The sequence below is a fragment of the Dipodomys merriami genome, unplaced genomic scaffold (assembly GCF_024711535.1).
Source record: "Dipodomys merriami isolate MVZ:Mamm:240054 unplaced genomic scaffold, mDipMer1.0.p SCAF_1, whole genome shotgun sequence".
NCBI classification, from domain to species: domain Eukaryota; kingdom Metazoa; phylum Chordata; class Mammalia; order Rodentia; family Heteromyidae; genus Dipodomys; species Dipodomys merriami.
The window spans coordinates 25,851,319-25,874,338 of NW_027202270.1; the positions used below are offsets into that span (position 1 = coordinate 25,851,319).

A 23,020-nucleotide genomic window follows, 5' to 3' on the forward strand; every position below is an offset into this window, starting at 1 on the left:
TTATAAGTTACTGATTATTGGAAGTAGGACAAAATAAGCCCAAGTTTCAAGAGTCCAATTTGTGAGATATTAAGATAGAAAGGTGGACTAAATGACCACAGAGCCAAATTAGGGGCCCCAAATAATGAAAAAAGTTGTGGCATTTGGACATCTCAGTCTGTACAGTATATAGTAACACACTACACATCATCAAGGGAAATACAATACTTTTCAAAATATTTAATTGTAATATTCTGGATGAGTTAGAACAATCTTTGTTACTTTTTGAACTCTGTTTTGCTAAGAGCTTAGTATTATATGTTGGGTGACCTGGTACTGCATGGCAGCAAAAGGAAGTGGTGAGCAGTCCCTAACAGCAACAGTTATGTGGAGGTTATAAGATTTTCTAGGGAAGTAATCTTGCCTAAAAGATTTTTTAAAAGGGAACTTATAGTGTACTATTCTTATTATTCAGGGCCCAACATATTACCAGGAAAAACTGAATTTATTATGAAGGAATATCTATAGTTATTACATGAAAAACACAAAAATTCAATTGTTTTTCCAGAATATATGGTATTTATTTTAAAACTCTGAAATTGCTCATCAATATTGACACTGATCCTTATGGGGGTCATTACATACAACATAATATATTATATACATCTTACTTTCACAAAAATTTTACAACAGTTAAAAACAGAAGTGAAAATATCTGAGGAAATGAATACTTCAGAAATAAATACCAGAATCATAAACAAAGTAAATGGTGAACATACTTAACATCATTATTTAGCTTATTCATAAAGTCCCAAGATTCTGGGAAAAATAACTGTCACAATACTGAAACACTCTAAATACAAAACAACTAATACTAAGAAACTTTTATTACTGACTAGTTTACAAAAATCTAGTACAATAAAGAACATTAGGAGGACTATCCAAGAAATAACATCAGTAAAAAAGAATGTTTAAAATAAAACAATCTCATGCTTTTTATTTAAAGTAAAATACATGGCTGTAAAGGTATGAATGGAAAAGGTTTGGGAATTAGACATTATACTTAGATGATAACTCTAAAGAGGAACAGGATTTGGACATGTCAAAGGATGATGACTTTCACCCATGTAACTCTACATACTTTAGTACTGATTGATGTTTTATTTCCTCTGCAAATGGATTTAAAATGGTTTCCCTTATTTGCAATAACTAGTATATGTCTAGGACAAGCAGAGAAGGTCAAAACTATGTACATATGACCATACAAGATGATGCTAAGCGAAGTGAACCCCAAGATAGGGACACAAGGTTTTATCTTTTTTGCTATTTTTTTAAGTGTACTTATAATGTACTATGTGATATTTTCTTTTGTATGTTCTTCCCCCATGGTATAACCCGTTTTCACTGTATTTGATTCCAGTGGCCTGCATCTTGTATATACATTTTTCTAATTTGGGAAGGGGGAAGGGAAATAAAATGCTGAAATAAGGATACAGATTGACCCATTGTAACAAGATGCTATGTTGAAAATGAACTTAACGACTGGGGGGGGGAGGGGTTGGGGAGGTAGGGAGAGAAGGGACAGTAGGGGAAAAACAAAGGAGGGGGCAACAATGCTCAATAGGAAACGGACTCATTACCTTACACATGTAACTGTAACCCCTCTGTACAGTATCTTTACAATAAAAATATATATTATAAAAATGATTACTTGTTTAATTTAAAAGAAATTACAATACTAGAAGTCATACCTAACATTTAAAAATATGGACTAATACTATACTTCAATAGTGATTTTAACATACCCACTGACAAATTTTTTTAAATGAAGTTAACATTTTGCTTAAGTTTTGTCTAAACTGTTTATATTTCCAAATTAAAAAAAATTCGCTTTAGAAAATTTGTCTTATTAACTTTGGTTATTATCACTTGAGATAATTTACTGTTGCCCTTTTAAACTAACAAATTTAAGAATATCAAATGTAGCAGAAAACAACAAAACAGTTTCTATCTTTTTTGTGTGTGTATGCCAATCCTGAGGCTTGAACTCAGGGTCTGGGCACTGTCCCTGAGCTTCTTTTGTTCAAGGCTAGCACTCTACCACTAAGCCACATTCCAGCCCTACTTAAAATCTAGATAGCAGGGTCATATCCAGTCACAGATTTAATTATTAGAGCCAATACTTATATTTCCTGAAATTCTCTCAAGATTTTGCTGTTCACTAAATAATGCAGGCTTTTAAGGGAATGTTAAAAAAAAGGAATAAATTTTAAAAATCATATATATATATATATATATATATATATATATATATATATACATATAAACTCTGAATGTTGTAAAAATACGAAGTCTAAAATGTTAGGAAAAAATGCATCTAGCCAGGAGCTGGTAGCTCACGCCTGTAATCCTATCTACTCAGGAGGCTGAGATCTGAGGATCATAGTTCAAAGCCAACCCCGGTAGGAAAGTCTGTGAGACTCTTATCTCAATAAACCACTCAGAAAACTGGAAGTGGCGCTGTGGCTCAAGTGGTAGAGCACTAACCTTGAGCTGAAGAGCTGAGAGACAGCGCCCAGGCCCAGAGTTCAAGCCCACACCCGACCAAAAAACAAAAACAAAAAACAAAAAAAAAACCCCAAGCATGTAGGAAATCACTTTAATGCTTTGAAATTTTGTTTTTTCAGAATTCAGAATTCTTTTGGGATATTTAAGATTTGGGCACTTACCTCTAAATATTAAAGTAAGATTAGTATTTGAATACTGTGATTTTACAACTAATTTCAAATAATAGCATGCTCAAGAAAAACAATAAAAATCAATTAAAAAACATATCATTCTGCTATACTGGCTTTCAAAATTCTACTTCTTTTTTTTTTTTTTTTTGGGTCTGGTCGTGGGGCCTGAACTCTGGGCTTAGGCACTGTCCCTCAGCTCTTCAGCTCAAGGCTAGCATTCTACCACTTGAGTCACAGCGCCACTTCCCGCTTTTTTCTTTTTTCTTTTGTGGTGCTGAGGAATCGAACCCAGGGCCTCAGGCATACAAGGCAAGTGCTCTGCCACTGAGCCACCTTCCCAGCCCCAATTCTACTTCATAATATGGAAAATGTTTTTTAAAAAAGTGAAAGTGATTCAGTAGTATTAAACAACTAATCTGTGTAGGTAGTTGGGGGAAAGGGCCTAATACTTTGTGGAAAGCTGGATTTGTCACCAAATGACATCACCAAGTGGTTATTGGACATTTTGTTTTTCAATTTTCTCTTCTGAAAAACAATAGGGATGGCTTAAAAGGTCTCTTCCAATTTTAAATCCTCTGATTCTAGGAACTCAGACCACAAAAGATGTTATGAAAATACATGATTACAAAGGCCACATAATAAAAATATGGTAAAGAAAGTATTTCATAATAAAGGATATAAATTCCTTACCATACACACACTACATGTATACATAATCATGAAAATACAATTTGAGAGAACTTTAAACATTATTTTTAATGAAAAGTCTTCTCCTCCTCCCCTCTCCCTGCCCCCCAATAGTGGAGATTGAACTTAGGGCCTAGGAGTTGTCCCTGAGCTCTTTTTGCTCAGGGCTAGCACTCTACCACTTTGAACCACAGCATTACTTCTGTTTTTTTGATGGTTAATTGGAAACAAAAGTTCCACATACTTTTCTGCCTGGGCTGGCTTTTGGGCTGGCTTTGAACCATGATCCTCACCTCTCAGCCTCCTAAGGAGCTAGGATTACAGGTGTGAGCCACCAGCGTCTGGCAAGACTCCATTGCACATGGTAATTGTCATTTCTTACTTATATTGTTCTAGTGATAGTTACTATGTAGTTTCTAAATCTTCAGAGAATAAGGCAGTTTTTCCCTTTCATCTAATGATGTTTCCCAAAAGTAAAGGGTGTATCTCTTTTGTGCCCTATCCCTAGTAAAGATAATGGCAAATACTAAAAAGCTGAAGATTTACTTTAGGTAAACAATAAAGTGTCAAATGAGTGCTCTCATAAGTCAGGAGATTAGGAGAATTCAAAGAGGCATAAGAAATGAATACAGTATTAATAACTTTGCAGAAGAGTACTTTTTCTGGTAAGAAAAAGTCTATAAGCAAAGGCTTGAGCTATATAGGCCTTTAGAGAAATGTACAAAGTCAGTACCTGGTATCTAACTTTGTACAGAAATGAAGGAAAAGAAGCCAGTAACACATAAAAGGATTACTGTAAAGCAAAAGGCACCATAGAATGGTATTAGCTGGGTGCTGGTGGCTAATATCTGTTACTGTAGCTACTCAGGAGATCCAAAGGATAGTAATTCAAAGCTAGTCTGAACATAAAAGTCTGAGAGACTTCATCTCAAATCCAATAGCAAAAACACTGGGCTATAGGCTTGGCTTAAGTAACATAAAATGCCAGCTGTGAGTAAGCAAGCAAGTTGAGCGAGTTTAAGCGTGGAATTCAAGCCCAGGAACAAAGAAAAAGATATTGCTTAATGTAAATTATTGTTTTTTTTAAAATGAAATGTTCTTTGCTTTTATTTTATATAGAAATAAATCAAGGGATATTTAACCACAACTAAATAATCCATTTTATTAACCCATCTTACCAACAGTAAAGTCTTAAATTTTATCAATTTTATCAACAACAATATATGATTAAAGTGCTTTAACACAACTTTAATGTAAATACTGAATAGTTAGTGTAGATCAGCATTGTTTAAGCTACTGGAAATAGTCTTTATAGAACATACATACATTGCAGTGTAGAGAGTAAACAAGTATTAACAAATGGGATGGTGAGAAGTGTGTAGAAAAAAGCTCAGGAAGATGTTGGTGGCTTTTTATTTTTCTAATTTAGTAGTAAATAGTAGTAAAAATCTACCAAACATCTATAAAGGAACTGAATCAGGGCAAATTCTAGTGCCATTATCCCTATGTTTAACACAATCTTTGATCAAAGTACAAACTAAAGCCCAAAGAAAGCCCAGATAGCACTTTTGCTAACTATCACTATGCAAAAGATTGCATATCTTCATTTGTTCTATACCCTAAAATACTCTGACTTTGATGTACCCCCATCAACAGTCTAGTTGTTACGTTTATGAAAAATTTATCTTCTATACAACCTAATTAACATTTTTAGTCTGCTAAATCTCTGACAAAATTCTGTTTAGGATGAAAGGTAAATATGCAAAGAAATAACTGAATTTTAACTGAAGAATACATCATACTTACTTAATGAAATGTATTCCAGGCTTTTAAAAATGGGAATAACCTCAATTAGAAATTGAAAAAAAAAATTCTTTCCTTACATGACAGGATATTAGTCCTCCTGAATCCTCACCAATACAAAATTCCAGGAATTTAAGGAAATCACATTTAAGGAAATGTAAGGAAAGCAGAAGTCTAGTTACCAAGGTAACTGTAGCAAAAGGCATACTTGGGTACATCATTCAAAAACTCAGTGACTATTTTGTTGCTACATACATATTAACTAAAAATATTCTGCGGAAGTATACCCACAGACACTACCATGCAATTCATTAATAATCACTATAGTTAATTTGTACCTGTTTTTAGTTTCCAGGCCAAATACTTAAAAGCAGTGTTAATATATCCTTTTATCTTTTATACTTTCAACCTTTTGATTTTCTAAATTGTTATCAACTAATCAGAAAAATTTCAGGCCTGGTGCTGGTGCCTCATGCCTATAATCCTAGCTACTTAGGAGGCCGGGATCTGAGGATCATGGCCGGCCCAGGCACGAAATCCATAAGTACCATGTCTCCAATCAACCACCAGAAAACCTGAAGTGGCTCTAAGTGGTACAGTGCTAGTCTTGAGGGAAAGAGTTCAGGGACAGTGCCCAGCCCTGAGTTGAAGCCCCATGACCAACCAAAAAAATATAACCAGCTGCTATACAAAAGACTTTAGTTTTCTAAAAATCAATAACCATGTTGTATTGCCTAATTCTCCTTTTACCCCACCCCCTATCCCACCCCTTACAATTCTTTCTGTTAACCCTGAGATTTGGCATTCATCTTTTTTGTGTGTCCAATCTAGCAAAACTCAAGAGATGTAATTAATACTGAAAATTAGCAGTGCTCCAAGTTCCTGATGTCAATAATGGTCTAAGGATGTTTAATACAGTTGGGAAAAAGTAACATTCAAACGCTGTATATTGACACACACACACACACACACACACACACACACACACACACACACACACACACACACGTGCGCACACACACACGTGCGCACACGCGCACGAAATCAAAACTATTGACTGTCAACCTATAAACTTTAGATTATACTGATTTTATTTTAACAAAATAAGTTTAATTATGAGTGAGACAGAGCAGTCAATATGGTCAACTAAAATAAACTACCAAGCTAAGTAACTTCTGAGTTTTTGGAAAGTTTTCTTGATGTTCCTACTCAGGTCTTTCATCATTAAATAGAACAATTCAGTATGTCAGCTTCTAGTTTAGATATTAGAAGGCAAAACAAGTTACAATAAATATGAAGTTAATTTGAATTTGATGGCAAATATTTAATGACAAAAAACTTATTTATGTATTTTCATAAATTCTATTAGCAGTGATATTAAGTATCAGTATAATTGTACCACCAGCACAACTAAAAGAGAACAGCATATAGTGAAATTAAGTTTTCAGTTATTTAATAAACCACTAGTTTGCTGGATTTAACTCAGAGAAATCAATGTCATCTTTTTTTTTTTTTTTTGTCGGTCGTGGGGCTTGAACTCTGGGCCTGGGCGCTGTCCTTCAGCTCTTCAGCTCAAGGCGAGTGCTCTACCACTTGGGCTACAGCGCCACTTCCGGTTTTCTGGTGGTTTATTGGAGATAGGAGTCTTTCCTGCCCGGGCTGGCTTTGAACCGCGATCCTCAGATCTCAGCCTCCTGAGTAGCGAGGATTACAGGTGTGAGCCACCAGCGCCAGGCTCAATGTCATCTTTTAAAAGTTTGTCTTTAAAAAGAAGCACATTTTATTAAAGTTCTTAAAAGAAGTACTTAACAGGGGCTGGGAAGGTGTCTCAGTGGTAGAGTGCTTGTCTTGCATGCCTGAGGACCTGGGTTCGATTCCTCAGTACCTAGAAGTGGCGCTATGGCTCAAGTGGTAGAGCGCTAGCCTTGAGCTGAAGGGCTCACGGTGCCCAGCACCCCTCCCCCCCAAAAAAAGTACTTAACAGAGAAAAATGTTATATGACTGATGTAAACACCGCATGAAATTTCAACAAGAAAGGCTTTGAACATTCTCAAATCAAGGCATTTGTTCCCTGTTTCTAAAAGGAATGGCAAAATTTACTTGCCTTGTTTCCTTTCAGGTAAGAGTACTAATAGCTGTGAAACAGGCTTTCATGTGTCTGGGCTCAAGAGACAGTGTTGCATAGCAAAACAGCAACCATGACTATGCAAGTATCTTATGTGGTAACATTTTTATCCCATCTCTTCCTATTCCTCTTTCCAACACCCACCTAATGCTATGTTCACAGCTTTTTTTTTTTTTTTGTCGGTCGTGGGGCTTGAACTCTGGGCCTGGGGGCTGTCCCTCAGCTCTTCAGCTCAAGGCGTGCGCTCTACCACTTGAGCTACAGCGCCACTTCCGGTTTTCTGGTGGTTTATTCGAGATAGGAGTCTCATGGTCTCTCCTGCCCGGGCTGGCTTTGAACCGCAATCCTCAGATCTCAGCCTCCTGAGTAGCTAGGATTACAGGCGTGAGCCACCAGCGCCCGGCTTGTTCCCAGCTTTTTAAGACGTTGAACCTTTCAAATAAATGACTCAATTAAAAAAATGTCTATATGTTCTACTACAATGGATTTTTTGTTTTATGTTTTGGTGCCAGTCCTGGGGTTTGAACCTGGGCTCTATCCTTCAGCTTTTTTGCTCAAGGCTAGTGTTCAACCACTTGAGCCACAACTACTTGAAGCTTTCTGGTGGTTAATAAAGTAAGAGTCTCATGGACTTTCCAGCCCCAGATGGCTGTGAACCTGATCCTCTTACCTCAGCCTCCTCAGCAGCTAGGATTACAGGCATAAGACACCAGCACCCGGCTGTACATTGATTTTAAAGCCAATTTCCAAAGATAAGTAGGATTATATGTCTCTTACATACCTCTATAAAAGCAATATTTATCTTACTAGAGAGTGAAACTGCCTTCAAACTTAAGTACTGCTTCATAAACTACCTCAATGCTGAAATTCTAAGGACTCCCAAAAAGTTAGTCTCAGAGCTAAAAAATTCATAAGCTTCTAATTCCACTTACTTAAAACCTTAGTGGTTATGGGAAAAGAACGTATAAGGTTATTTTTTTGTGAAGTTTATGAACTAAAATTAGCCACTCTAATAGTTGTTTTGGGCTCAATTTTAAAATGCATTTTTGAATTTTTACAAATTGGTGTAAATCCGGTTTTCCTGAAGTGAGGCAGCACATGTAAAAGTCAGTCAGGAATTATGATTTTACTTTTCTGACTTCACAGAGAATGAGAGAGACATTAAGAGATTTGTAAGGAATTTGCAAGATTTCAGGCTATACCACATAATCTTCAATACTGCAAAAACTGAAGAATTCTGGGCTGGGAAGATAGCTCAGTGGTAGAGTGCTTGCCTTACATGCATTCCTTAGCACCATATAAGCAGAAAAAGCTGGAAATGGTGCTGTGTCTCAAGTGGTAGGCGCTTGCCTTGAGCTGAAGAGCTGAGTTCGGAAGGTGCCTAGGCCCAGAGTTCAGGCCCCATGCCCAACCAAAAAAAAAAAGTGAAGAATTCTTTGGGTACTTGAAACCTATAGACTAAGAAAATATGCAAACTTTTTGTTTTTGGTAGGTTGTAGGGCTTCAACTCTGGGCTTGAGCGCTGTCCCTCAACTCTTCAGCTCAAGGCAAGTGCTCTACCGCCTGAGCCACAGCCCCACTTCCAGGTTTCTAGTGGTTTATTGGAGATAGGAGTCTCACGGACTTTCCTGCTCCGGCTGGTTTGAACTGTGATCCTCAGATCACAGCCTCCTGAGTATAGCTAGGATTACAGGCATGAGCCACCGGCGCCCGGCACAAACTTGTTTTTATTATGGTGCTTAGTAGTCAAGCAACAAAGGCAAAAGCACAAGAACTTAAAAGTAACAAAGATATATCAGGCTATATTTTAAAATTGGCATGGTTTATTTACTGAAACTGATAAATGATATTCAGACAATAGCTTAGATTTTATGCAGCTTGTTTTGTTTTGTATTAGAGTTCCCTATTAAGACTGTATATTTGGTTGGGGCAAACATAATAGCATGAATTCACTATTGTGGTATCATACATACAATTATGCAGTTTTCATAAATAGACTCACTTCAAGTTTAGGTATTTTTAATCTTGAAAGAATTAGTATTAAGTCTAGCCTTTCAGGCAGATGTTTATTTATCACTGTGTTATTGATTTCTGGAAAGGTCATTTTGACTAACATAATTTCATTCTATTCTTATGTCTCAGAGGAGGGAAGTACTATATTAGTAAAACATCAAAAATTAATGAAACTCAAGGAACAATTTTGTGTTTGTGCACGTGTGTGTGCCAGTCCTGAGGCTTGAATGCAGAGCTTGGGTGCTGTCCCTGAGATTTTTAATTTTTTTGCTCACGGTTAGCCCTCTACTACTTGGGGAGATTAATTGGAAATAAGAGTGTGACCAACTTTCCTGCCAGGGCTGGCTTTAAACTGCAATCCTCAGATCTCAGCCTCCTTAGTAACTAGGATTACAGGCCTGAGCCATTGGTGCTTGGCAGTACAAAATATATTTTTTGGGGGGGTCTGGTTGTGGGGCCTGAACTCTGGGCCTGGGCCCTATCCCTCAGCTCTTCAGCTCAAGGCTAGCGCTCTACCACTTGAGCCACAGCGCCACTTCTGGCTTTTTTTCTTTTTTGCTTATGTGGTGCTGAGGAATCGAACCCAGGGCCTCATGCATGCAAGGCAAGCGCTCTACCACTGAGCCACCTTCCCAGCCCAGTACAAAATATTTTTAAACTATGGAAAAGGAATCTCAAAAACAAAAACAAAATGGAATAGCTGGGCACTGGTGGCTCATGCCTGTAATCCTAGCTACTCAGGATATCAGGAGGCTGATATCTGAGGATCACAGTTCAAAGCCAGTCCGGGCAGGAAAGTCTGTGAGACTCATCTCCAATAAACCACCAGAAACCCGGAAGTGGGGCTGTAGCTCAAGTGGCAGAGTGCTAGCCTTGAGCTGAAGAGCTGAGGGACAGTGCCCAGGCCCAGAGTTCAAACGCCACAACCGACAACAACAACAAAAAAAGGCTGGAGACATAGCCCTAATGGTAAAGCACGACTACAGTGAAAACCCAAAACTTTGTTTCTACATAAAGAAACAAAAAATTACAGTAGTAACTTTTAACTGACTCAAATATATTACATCTGTTCCATTTAATCTGCAAGCTTCTAAAGGAAGATTACTTGTAAAGCTTTCAAATTTGACTTTCTAATAGCAAATCACTCATTTCCTTAAAGAAATGTTCTGTGCCTCTTAGAGCTGCTGAAAACTATGAGGACAGTACTGTTTGTAAAGCAAACAAGAATCTTTCTCTCAGACAGCTTAGAATCTAGTAAGATGAAATACATATTAAACATGAAAGAGCTTAACAAGTGCAAAGTATTCCTTATGTACAATGTACCAAAAATTCCATCCAAACAAGCTTTTTTTTTGGGGGGGGGGTGCTGGTTGTCTGGTTGTGGGGGCTTGGACTCAAGGCCAGGGCACTGACCCTGGGCTTTTTTGCTCAAGGCTACCACTCTACCACTTAAGGCATAGCTCAATTCAGCTTTTTTTTTGGGGGGGGGAGGGGGTAGTTAACTGACTATAAGATTCTCATAGACTTTTCTGTCCATGCTGACTTCAAACTGAGATTTTCAGGTCACAGCTTCCTAAAGAGAGGATTACAGGCACAAGCCACTGGTGACCGGCCAAACAAACACTATTTAATACTAACAAATTGAAACGACATGATAGAAATACTATGAATTATGGAAACAATGCAGCAAGTTGGTCACTTATGGAAATCTTTCTGATACAGATCTGATTAATAGCCTAATGGAATCAATATACTTTTCCATGTCCTTAGAATATTTTCTCCAAGTGAGCTACTTATAAATCAAAACTACTATTGCTTAAGAATAAAAAGTTTGGTAGCCATTAATAAAACAGGGATTTTAAGCCAGGTGCTGGTGCTTATTGCTGTAATTCTAGCTTCTAAGGAGGCTGAGATCTAAGGATCAAGGTTCAAAGCCAGGCTAGGCTGGGCTAAAGTCCATGAGACTCTTACCTCTAAAAAACTTCCAAAAAAGTGAGGCTGGGCTATGGCTCAAGTAGTAGAGTACTAGCCTTGAACAAAAGAAGCTCATGGACAGTACTCAGGCTGAGTTCCAGCCTTAGGATGGGGGGTGAGGGTGGGGAGAGGAAGAAGTGAGAAAGTTCTTAAAGAATATTATATAAGAATAAAGCCTTACTATAAGGGCTCTAAATAGCAAGTACACCATTTTAATTCTTCAGAGCCAAGTTTAGTCATTTGTAAAAAATGAAGGAGTTGCTAGTCCCATCAGGAATCGGTTTACAAATGTGAAATTTCCCAAACACAGTAGTTTATGAGTAATATACTATACCACACTTACATCATAAGTTCTCTCATAATACTTTGAAATGTAGGTATAGCCAATTAAAAATACTGCCATTAAAAAAAATGTGTGTTTGCTTCTTTTCACCAGTCACTCCAAAACACAAGGAATATGGAAGTGGAGTATAATTCCAAATATACATTGGTTGCTCCAGTTATTTTGCATTAAATAATGGTATTGTTGATTGGGCTTTTGAAGAAATACTTATAAATGTTTTTAATAATTAAATAAGAATTTATGATGTATACAATGTGACACCAAAGACACAGGCAACAAGAGACACAACGGGTGAACCAGAAATCATAAAAATTAAAAATGTGTGTACCTCAAGGATACGAGCAAGAAAGTGAAATGATAATCTGTAGATTGGGAAAAATTTTTTTGAAGTCATAGCTTATAAGGGACTTGTATCCAGAATTAAGAATCATTGCAATTAAACAACAGAGAACTCAAAAGAAAAACAGGCAAAGAATTTGAACAAATACCTCTCAAAGATGACAGAGACAATTAGCACATGAAAACATGCTTGATATTATTGGGAAAATGAAAATCAGAACCACAGCAAGATATCTTTTTTTTTTTTTTTTTTTTTTGCCGGTCATGGGGCCTGAACTCTAGGCCTGGGCGCTGTCCCTCAGCTATTCAGCTCAAGGCTAGTGCTCTACCACTGGAGCCACAGCGCCACTTCCGGCTTTTTCTGTTTATGTGGTACTGAGGAATCGAACCCAAGGCCTCATGCTTGCAAGGCATGCACTCTACCGCTGGGCTACCTTCCCAGCCCCCAAGATATCTCTTTATATCCATTAGGACGGATACAATGAAAAACGTAAGATAATATTAAGTGCTAGTCAGAATGTGAAGAAATTAGAATCTTCATGCACTGCTGGTATGAATGTAAGACGATGCAGCAGTTTTGGAAAACTTCCTCAAATGGTTAAAACAACATATAACCTGCATACATCACTTCTAGAAACATACCCAGGAGAAATGAAAATATGTGCCCATAAGTGTCATTAAATACTCACAAAGCCCAAATATCCACGAACTAATAAATAAAATGTTGGACTTATATGAAAACTATTATTTGGCAAAAACAAAATAAATACTAATACACACTACAGTATGGGTTAATCTTGAATGCATTATGCTAAGAAGCTTACCACACTGAGCAATTTATATGCAATGTCCATAAATCTACAGAAGCAAAAAAGTAGGAGATGAGAAGATACATATATATATATATATATATATATATATATATATATGTAAGAGATGTGGGTTTTGGGGGAGATGATGAAAATGTCCTAGTTTGTGGACACACTAAAATTCACTTAACTATAAACACCAAATTGGCAGATTGTATGATGTGAGTTATATTTTAGTAAAGTGATGACAAAAATCTATGAATGCCCATTTAAAAAAATAGCAATGTACTAGACTTCAGGAAATATTAGTGTTAGGCCAATATATTAAAGTTAAAACTTCCCGCTTCACAGGTTCCTTATAATGTGGATCTGTAGTTAATCTAACAGGTATGTTTGTTAATTCCTGTATCATTTCACTGCCTAGAATATACTTTACTGCTACTTATTCTATTTTGCTTTCCCACAACTTTCCTTCCCTAAGCCCCCTTCTCTTTTAAACTCAAAAACTCTTCAAGGCAGCAATAAGAATTGATATTCTCCACTTGTGTCATTTTTATTATCAATATGCATAGATTATTTGATGATAGAAGTCATATACTCAGGCTAATTTTTTATAGCAACTAAAACAATCTTCACCTATATTTAGGTATTATTCTCATTTTCTTGTGATTATTCCACCAACTGCAAGTTGCTGATGGGTGGCCAAAAATAATTTTTTTAAAAAGCATTCAATGAGTGATATATAAAAACATTGTTAATAGCATTACTAATCATAGCTATGATTAATACGTTTATACTGATACAAGAAAGTGATTCCCCTTTAAGGGTACTTCAGAATAATCAGTAGTTTTCACTTCAGTGATGACAAAAAGATACTTGTGAGCCTCTGCCAACTATGTAGGGATAACACTCTAAAAAATTTAGCTATGTTTTTATTGAACATAGGTTGCAGTTTTTTTTTAAAAAAGCATTTTTAGTTACACCTATATTGTTATATAATTGCAAGCAAATATTCAAATGTAGATAACCAGCTCATTAGGAATGGAGTTAAAGATTTCTTAGTTTCAAAGATCTATTCATCTTTGGAAAAAATACTTTTCTGCTTTATGGGCATACTTGGGTCTGAACTTAGGGTCTCATGCCTGGTAGGCAGGTGGCTCTAGAGCACTTAGCCATGCCCTTCTCTGTACTCATTATTTTGAGATAAGGTCTCTTTCTGCATGTACCTGGACTGCAATACATAACTTCCTACAGAGCTGGGATTAAAGGTATACATCATGTCCAGCTTCTTATGTAGAGATAGTCACACCAATTTTATGTAGAGATAAGAATCTCACCAATTTTTTGCGCCTTCATGGCTGGCCTCAACCCTCAATCCTCCAAATCTCAGCTTCCTGCCTAGCTGAGGTGAAAAGTGCATTCCACTGAATCCAGCCAGCAACTGGGTAAGTTGAGGGTGGCCACACATGCTTTTTGCCTGGAATGGCCTTGATCCTTCTGATCTCAGCCTTCTGAGCAGCTACAATTAAAGATGTGAGCCAAGCAACCTGGCTTGGAAAAGACACTTTTAATTACTTCTGATGTTAACTTTCAAACCCATCCTCTACTCCTACACCAAGGTCATCACTGAGCTATTTTATCTCAACTGAAGTTAAAAAAAAAATTAACTCTTCAACCCAAAGCCATTATTTTCTCCTTTCAGAAAAGGAGAAACTTCCTCCTTTCCAAACCTCCTTTTAAGGTTAATTAGAAATCCTAGATTAATCTTACAGTCGGAGGGGTGAAGAACCTAAGTGTTTTCCCAGCTCTGATCACACAGCCAGTGTCATTTTATGGTAAGCCCTTAATTATCTTACTTCAGTTCTGAGAAAAAGCAACATTGGCATCTAAAAGTTTATCAAGGATTGCTAATGTTTTTGCTTTTTGAAGTGCTAGGGATCTAACCCAAAGCCTGTGCAAGATAGACAAATACTCTACCACTAAGCTGCACCATCAACTCAACTATTGCTTTTTCTTTTGGTTTGTGTGGTTGAAAATTCAGATTTGTGAAACTAGCAGTAAGAACTGATTAAGTACTTACTTTTAGGAATCTTTCACCTCTGGGTATGTATAAAATTATAGGTTATTTTTCTGTTGGGATAAACTCTGTAATATGGAAAGACGATTTCTTATAGATAACCTAGCAAGACTGGCCAAAAATAGAATAAAATCTATCCTTACATGGACTTTTTGGGTCAAACTAAGGATGCAAAATTAACAAACAAAAAACTAGAGACAAGTGCGCACATCTTAAGAAGCATTATTATGTTCTGGATGAGAAGAAAAACTAATTGGCTAGTTTTATGAGTTTTAGCCCCAAACCTAAATTTAAAGGCATAAAAGTGGTGCCTAACTTCAATTATATTTCAATTTCAGGAAGCTGACTAGGGTTGGTTTATAGAATGATCAAGTTAGCACATATAATTTTATTAATTCATTATCAAATTGGCCTAGAATACATTAATAAACAGCCATTTTCATATTATGTTTGTTTCTTTAGTTCAATGATTTTTAAATCCACAGAGGTGATTTATGAACCAATCAACTTTCTGGTAGCCTGCCTTTAGAGGCTTATTTCTTTTGAATCATTTTATTTTTTGTTTATCTGGTACCAAAGAATTGAACCCTGGGCCTCATGCATGCGAGGCAAGCACTCTACCACTCAGCCACATTCCAAGCCCCTGCCTTTACAGGTTTCAAGTATCTACCCCATTCCTGCTTCTGTAATTAGTAAAGATGCATACTTGTGCACATCTTTATTATTTAACAGATAAAAGCAGCTTATATTAATGTTTTATGTCATTTACACTAAAACTTCAAAATTTTAATAGAAAAACTGCATTAAAATAGTAAGTATTAAATAGTAAATACACATGAAAACAAGCATATAGTCACAACATTAACTTCTCAATTTAAAAGAAAACCAAAGTATATCATAACAGCTTTAATCATTTTTGAAAGATGTATGGTATGTGTATTTGTTACTTTCTTAGTTTCGCTTAGACAACCCATAGCAACTGTATTTTAAAGATAAACACAGCAATTAAAAATGTACTAGGGCTCATTGCTATTTTTTAACAGCCCCAAAGGAAACAATACTGCAATTAGTTTTGTGCTTGAGTTGAAATGTGCGTGTGCATGCACATATATTATATATATTCTTTTGCAGTGCTGCGTAATCAAACCTTACACTTTGCTAGCCAGGTACTCTACTACTAAGTTACAAACAGCTCAGTTGTCTGCTTATAAAACAAAAACAGGACTAAATTAAATGCCCTTTTCCATTAAGAGCTCAAACTTCAGAAGCTTTTTGGCCAAAATATTTGAAGGAAGCAGAATGTTCAGTGACTGTAAGAATCTCCAAAAGTTAAACAGACTAAATCCACTTTGTGAGTTAAATCTTAAGTTTCCCTCATCTTGATCATTTTACTCAATCTTTTAAACCGGAGCTAAAAAGGAAATAAGGCAGTTCAAATACCAACTTCCTGTCACAAACGGTATTTTACATTCAAATGAAATCTCTTTTGTTTAAAGGCATGACAAAGTTTAAAAGGTCATATTTGATGTAAAAGTAAAATTAGCTCACTAAATGGTTAATTCATACAAGTAATATATGTACAGAGGTTTATGTGTCCATAGTAAATGGTTGGGATGTGGGTGCAGAAGGAGATAGCAGTTGGGGAAGGAACAAGATTTAGGATTGCAGGTACAACATGCTACAATTTGTAAATTGCCTCTTTAGAGGCAATGCATATACACGTTTGCATATGAAATGGCAAATAGTAATTGGGCAACATTTGGGTAACGGATAGAGAAAATTCACAGCATTTTATATCATATATTTATTTAAAATTATAGACTATCTGAATTGTCTTTTCCAAAGAATAAAACTGAAGATGCAAAACATATATACTCTTTTATTTCAAGGTTTATGTCTTTTGCCTTATTTAATCACCGATTTCCCAAGTTTCTTTAAAGTGAAGATGGTGATGCTCAATTTTGGATTTTTGGCATCTTCTGGCCCAGTGTATTAAATACAGTAAGTATTAAAGATAGTATGGAGAAGTTAATAAACTTGCATCAGTTTCCACAAGTAGGAAGTTAAAATGAAGCTATGACAGCTATAATTAAAGACCTAGCTTAAGGATAGTACTTTACCTCACAACTTAAACGCTGTTATTTAATATTACAGATAAGGAAACTGAGTCTGAGATTAAGAAATTTCCCTTCGGTCAAAAAATTCCTTAGTAGCACTTAAACTTGTCTCAAGTGATCCTGCAGCAGAGATGAGTTCAGAATGGGTAAGAAAAAAATATTCTGCATTTTACCATCCTCTGACACCTGCTACATTCTTGAATGAGCTTTAACCATTCAAAGTAAAGATACCACCAGAAGTTATACATCAAAAAAGATGTCTCTCAAGACTATCATAGTCTGACTACAGCCAAGCTTCTAGTTTTCTAAGATAGTTAGAAGTAGAGAAATTTCATTCATACATTGTAAGCATTTTTTAAATAAATGATTGTCTCTTAAAGACGTTTTAAAATAAGATGAAGTGGAAAATGCATACTTGGTTTTCTCTAACTATACTGTACTTAAACAAAACCAAGTATCTTAAAACAAGAGATAAAAAGTAAAGCTATTTCTGTAAGAACAAAAACTTATTAACTATTCAGACCTAATAAAAAATATGAATAAAAAAGTTTGCAAAGTTTCATCTAAAATTGCATAGAACCACAAATTACAAATCTGCAAGTAAAATAAACCTGAAAAGATCTTTGGCCGGGGCTGAATAACACATCAGAAAATATTTTTAAAACTCACAGAATCATTCTTGTAGACCAAGGTTAAAAAAAAGTGTACTTTTTTTGTTTACAGAAAATTGTTTTTATAGGAAAAGCAGTAGTTTTACCACCATCAATCCTATAACTTCTTTTGTATTTGTAAATAAAATCATTCTTTGTGGAAAAACTCCTTGTATTTGTCTGAATTTTCTTGGCAATGACAAATTCTAATGCTGTCCTTAAAAAACTAGCAATGCAGCAAAGGAGGTTTTGGAAAAGCGACGTGGATACAGAAATCAGAAGACACTGTTTCTATTAAGTCAATATTTATTCCTACCTAGAAGCCTTCCATGCATCAACTGCAGTAACTTTTTCTTTCAAATATTCATTTGGTGCTTTACATTAGGAAATGAGCAGTTACACGTACAAGATTTTAATAGATGGCAACCAAAAGTACCTTATGCTCAAGAAGACAGATCTAAAGCAAACAGGCCAGAAGGAAAGGTTAACGTCTTGCGAGAGTTTGACAAATTTAAATAGGTCATACTGCAGGTCCTTTAAACATGTCTTTTAAAGCCATGTGTCAAGGAATTTTTTTGGCCACCTCTCCCGCCTCCCCCCAATAGGCAAAGAAAAAAGTCTTGCGGCTTAAATTGTCATCAATCTCAGACTGAGATTAGCTACTGCACTCGAGACAAACAATGGGTACTTTTAATGCCTATTTTAAGAATTAGAATTAAATCAATCCTTCATTAAAGTTCAGACAAAAGTACGTGGAAAGTGTTGGGGGGAGTAAGTAGGGTTGTGTGTGTCTGTGTGTGTTTGGGGGGGAATGGGGGGTGCAGATGACTCAAACGCCTCTGCCCCCCCCCAAAAAAGATAAAAACAAAAAAGAAAAACGGATGCAAAAAGCCAAGCATTTTCGACTAACCATTTCTGCGGGGGGGGTTCAAAAGGATGGCCTGCGATGCGATTACTAACCTTGCTGAAAGGTTAAAACCGAAACTGTGTGCAAACACCAGCTTCCCCGCCACCAGATCCCCACGGTCTCTTTTCAAAGTTATTGCAAAATGTTTTTCTTAGTATTCCTTTCCTTGCAAAAAAAAAAAAAAACCAAAAACAAAACATCACACTTCCATGACTACTCACTTTAAAAAAAAAAACGGGATGGGAGGAAGGAAGGGGGAATCCAAAACTCCCTTGTAAAGCACGAAAATCAGCAGCACAGGGCAGCCACCAGCATCCTCGGCCAAAGGTGGTGAGAGCGGGGGGAAAGGGGCGAGAATAAAATACAGCACGAGAGCAAACCTTGAGTTTCGAACTTTATTACACAAAGAGAACGCGGGGGGGGGGGTCGGACCCTCGCCGCCCGTCCCCTCGCCCCGCCGGCACCGCGAGCCCGGCGGCGCCCGGGATGGCAGCCGGCACCTTCACCTCCTCTGCCCTCAACTGTCGCCTTCTTCCTCCACCCCCACCCCCCCACGGGCACCCGGGCGGCGGCAGCCCGGGCGCACAGCCGGGCCCGGCCAGGCAGGGCCGAGCGGAGCGGACAGCGGGGTCGGCGGCGAGCGGGGGACGCGGGCGGGCGAGCGGGCGGGAGGGCGGCCTCCCCCGGGGCGGCTCGGGCTCTGGCTCCGGCTCCGCGCCCGGCCCGGCCCGACCTGGCCCGGCCGGCGGCGGCGGCGGCGGCGGCGACGGGAACGCGGGCGCCAGCTCGCCGAGGCCGGCCTCCCGCCCGCCCGCCCGCCCGCCCGCACACACACACCCCCGGTCGCCGTCTCCCACCCGAGCCCGCCGCCCGCCGCCCCCCGCCATGAGCGCCGCCGCTGGCTGCAGGCAGAGTCGCTGCCGCCCGGCCGCCGCTGGCTCCAGTCCGCCGCCATTATCCTTTGTTCGCGGCGAGCGGCGGCGAGGTTGTGGGGCTCGGGCGGAGGCTCCATCTTTACCGCGGCCCCTCCTGCGAGGGGAAGGCCCCGGGCGCGGGTGTCCGGCGCCTCCCCGGCCCCCCTCCGTCCCCCCGGCTCTCTCCGGCTCCTGCCTCCTCCTCCTGCTCCTCTTACCGGTGGTACAAGCTCCTCCGTCACTGCTTTCGTTCGCGGCCCGGATCTCGCTGGAGTTTTATTCTCTCCCCCACGTAACACACCGCGTCAAACTACACCTCCGCCGCGTCACTCACCAACACTCCGCTTCTCCCAGCCGCCCGGGCCACAGGCAGCAGCCGCCGCCGCCGACTGAGGAGCCGCAGCCAGGGAGCCAGCCAGCGCCGCCCAGCGCCGAGTGCGCAGCGGCCGCGCACGGAAACAGCCGAGCCCGGCCCGGAGCGGCCCGCGCCGCCCCGCCCCGCGCCGCCGGCGGAAGGGGCCGAAGGCCTTCGGCCTTCTCCGGACGCGGCGGAAGGGGGAATCGCGGTGAGGCGGGCCAGCCGGGGAGGTTGGGGACGGGTTCCGGGAGAAAACGAGCCGGACTTCGCCGAGGGGTTTCGGACGCTTTCAAACCGGGCGGCGGAAGTGTGGAGGCCGCGGGGTTTGCGTGTGGCCAGGTCGGGACTCCCCGGGTGTCGAGGGCTATCGTGGAAACTCCTGTTTCCCGCGCGAGGCGGGCCCCGCGGGGGGGAAAGCGGCGGAAGGCGGCGGGCGCTAGGGCGGCGGCCTCGGGCCCCGGGGCCGCCGCCGCGCGCCCGGGAACTTTCGAACGCGGTGGGGACGCGGGAGCCGCGCCTCGCGGGCTGGGACCCGGCCGGAGTGCGGGAGCCGGCGGGGCGGGAGGGGTGTTCTCCAGACACAGCTCCCTGCCTGCGGCTGGCCCAGAACTCGCGACACCGCTGGCAGCCGAGGCCCAGGGGTACCTCGGCCGATCCGGACCCTCTCACGACCCGCGTCCTTCCGGACGCAGCTCTTCCCCACGCGAGATGCGTGCCCCCACCTTGCCGCCCTCCTCCGGGGGCCATCCCGGGTGGGTTGCGCGTCTGTCCCGGCTGCCCGGTGCAGCTGCGGCCTGCGGCTCCCGGAGGGTGTGACTTCCGGGGACTCGCACGCTTTCGGGTCGGTCACCCGGGGCCAGCCGCCGGGGCTCGGTTTCATTTATTTATTTATTTTAGTTGAACCCTCAGGTTCTGTCCCCGGGCAAGTTTTGTGATTCTTTGTCCCTTCTGACTCCGCCCCTCAGTGGCTGCGGTGACACACCGGAGAGTCGCCCTTCCAGTTCCGTCGGTACCGACTTCCCTGCCTGCTTTCTCTGCCTGACTCACGGCTGTCATTTCTTCCAGATAGTCGCTATTTCTCACCTCCTTAACTCTTGGTCAACGCCTACCGGCCCTTATCTCACGAGTATTCTTTTCCCATTCTGCTGCTCCAGTTCTCCTACCTGCTAGGACTGAGGATTGTCACAAGTGAGCTTCATGTTTGTCAGTACATGGCAATCCCCATTTTAGAAGACCTCATCTCAGCGCTTGACACCGGTCTCCAAATAGAGTCTCCCTTCTGCTCTTGAGTGAGTTTTCCTCTTACCTCGGTTCATTGACGGCTTCCCCGTCGACTCCCCTATGGGAATCTGCTGAGCTGAGCTCGGATCCTCTTCTTTGAGGCCCACCATACACTCTTTCCTCTTCCAGCAGCTTCGAATACCTCTGGCAAAGACTCCAAACTGTAGCTCAGGCCTTGCTGTTGAACTCTAGGTTCATCTTTCCCGACAGTCTTTGCTACACTTTGTAACATTTTTCATTTTACATATCAAAACAAGCCTGTGTATTATATTCCCTCCAAAGATTTCTTTTTAGCTCCTAGCATCTACTTAGGGCAAGCTAGAAAAACCTAGCACTCTTCCAGGACACATCAGAATCACATAGATTATGTTCTGAGAAGTTGTGTCTTTCTCGGTTCCCGTGCAATTGTTTCTTCCCACTCTAGGCTAACCCGCCTTCATCACTTACTTGAAGTCCTGCAGTAGCCACCAAGAGCATCCTGTAAAACTGCTCCCGCTTTAATTCCATTCCATTTACCACACTACTGTCAGAGGAACCTTCAGAATACAAGTTAATCATGTCACCTCCCTTCTTAAATTCCTTCAGTGGCTTTCCTTTGCTTACTGAACTTACTGCCTAAGCTGTTGCCTAGATTGCCTTATCTGCACTTGTCTTTTCCAGCCTCTCTAACTGTCCTAATTCTCTGTACTAGAGCCATATTTTAGTCTATTTTTTCCAGGGTCTCCTCTCCCTTTTCCTCAACTGCAGGCTGTCACCTCCAGCATTAGCACATGCCATTCCCTTTATCTCCCTGGTTCCTACAAAGTATAATTTATCACGTTCTTTACCCATTTGTCATAATTGTTTAGTTTTCTTATGTCTGAAGGAAAGGCCCATATCTTTCTTGTTTACTGCCTGCTTTTCTTCTCCTTTCCCATCCCTAACAAAATTATAATATCTAGACACATAGTTCTCACTAAATATTGATAGAATAATTAATTTTTGTCCTAAGCTAAGTGTCAACACTTTTGAGTTCTAATACTGGTTCTGTTAGTATTTTGGACTGTTACAATAAAATACAAGAGACTTGGTAACTTTTAAAATACCAAGTTTATTCTTACAAATCTGGAATCTGGAAGTTGGAGATGAGGCTGCCAGGATCCTCTGGTTCTGCTGAGGGCACTCTTCTGGGTTGTGGGTAGCAATTTTTTTTTTTTTTTTTTTTTGGTCCCTCATAGATTTCTGAAAATGACAAGGGTTCTTTGATGTTCCTTTTTTTTTTTTAAGGTTACTAATCTTATTCATAAGGGCTCTACCCTCATAACCCCTACCTTTAAAAAACCACACCTTTTCTTTTTTTTTTTTTTTGGGTCCGGTCGTGGGGCCTGAACTCTGGGCCTGGGCGCTGTCCCTCAGGTCTTCAGCTCAAGGCTAGCGCTCTACCACTTGAGCCACAGCGCCACTTCCGGCTTTTTTTTTTTTTGCTTATGTGGTGCTGAGGAATCGAACCCAGGGCCTTGAGCATGCAAGGCAAGCGCTCTACCACTGAGCCACCTTCCCAGCCCCACACCTTCTCATATCAGATCCGGAGTTGGGATTTCACTATTTGAGTTGTAGAGCACAGACATTTTAGATCATTGCACTAGCTCAGTTGCTTATTAGCTAATGACTTAGGGCAAATGATTTACTCCTGTGCCTCAGTTTCCCCATCTGTAAAGCAAAGATGAAAGAAATAACACCTATCAAAGTTAAGTTGATGAGCTAAGAACTGCAAAGTACACTTAACACCATGAAATGTGTTAATTTTTTTTTTTTTGTCGGTCGTGGGGCTTGAACTCTGGGCCTGGGCGCTGTCCCCTGCACTCTTCAGCTCAAGGTGAGTGCTCTACCTCTTGAGCCACAGTGCCACTTCCGGTTTTCTAGTGGT

At 40.2% G+C, this 23,020-nt stretch overlaps 1 protein-coding gene across 6 annotated transcripts in view; it reads right to left on the bottom strand.

Moving 5' to 3' along the window:
• Creb1 (cAMP responsive element binding protein 1) overlaps nt 1-19,886 on the bottom strand; it is a 61,658-nt gene extending 41,772 nt beyond the window's left edge. For 4 of the 6 annotated variants that reach the window (XR_011371138.1, XR_011371139.1, XM_070018490.1 and 1 more), the window contains exon 1: nt 19,694-19,886. The gene's annotated coding sequence lies outside the window, so the exon portion shown is untranslated. The remainder of the gene's footprint in view (nt 1-19,693) is intronic. The other 2 variants (XM_070018500.1, XM_070018480.1) reach the window with 1 other exon arrangement.
• Between the last annotated feature and the right edge of the window lie 3,134 nt (nt 19,887-23,020).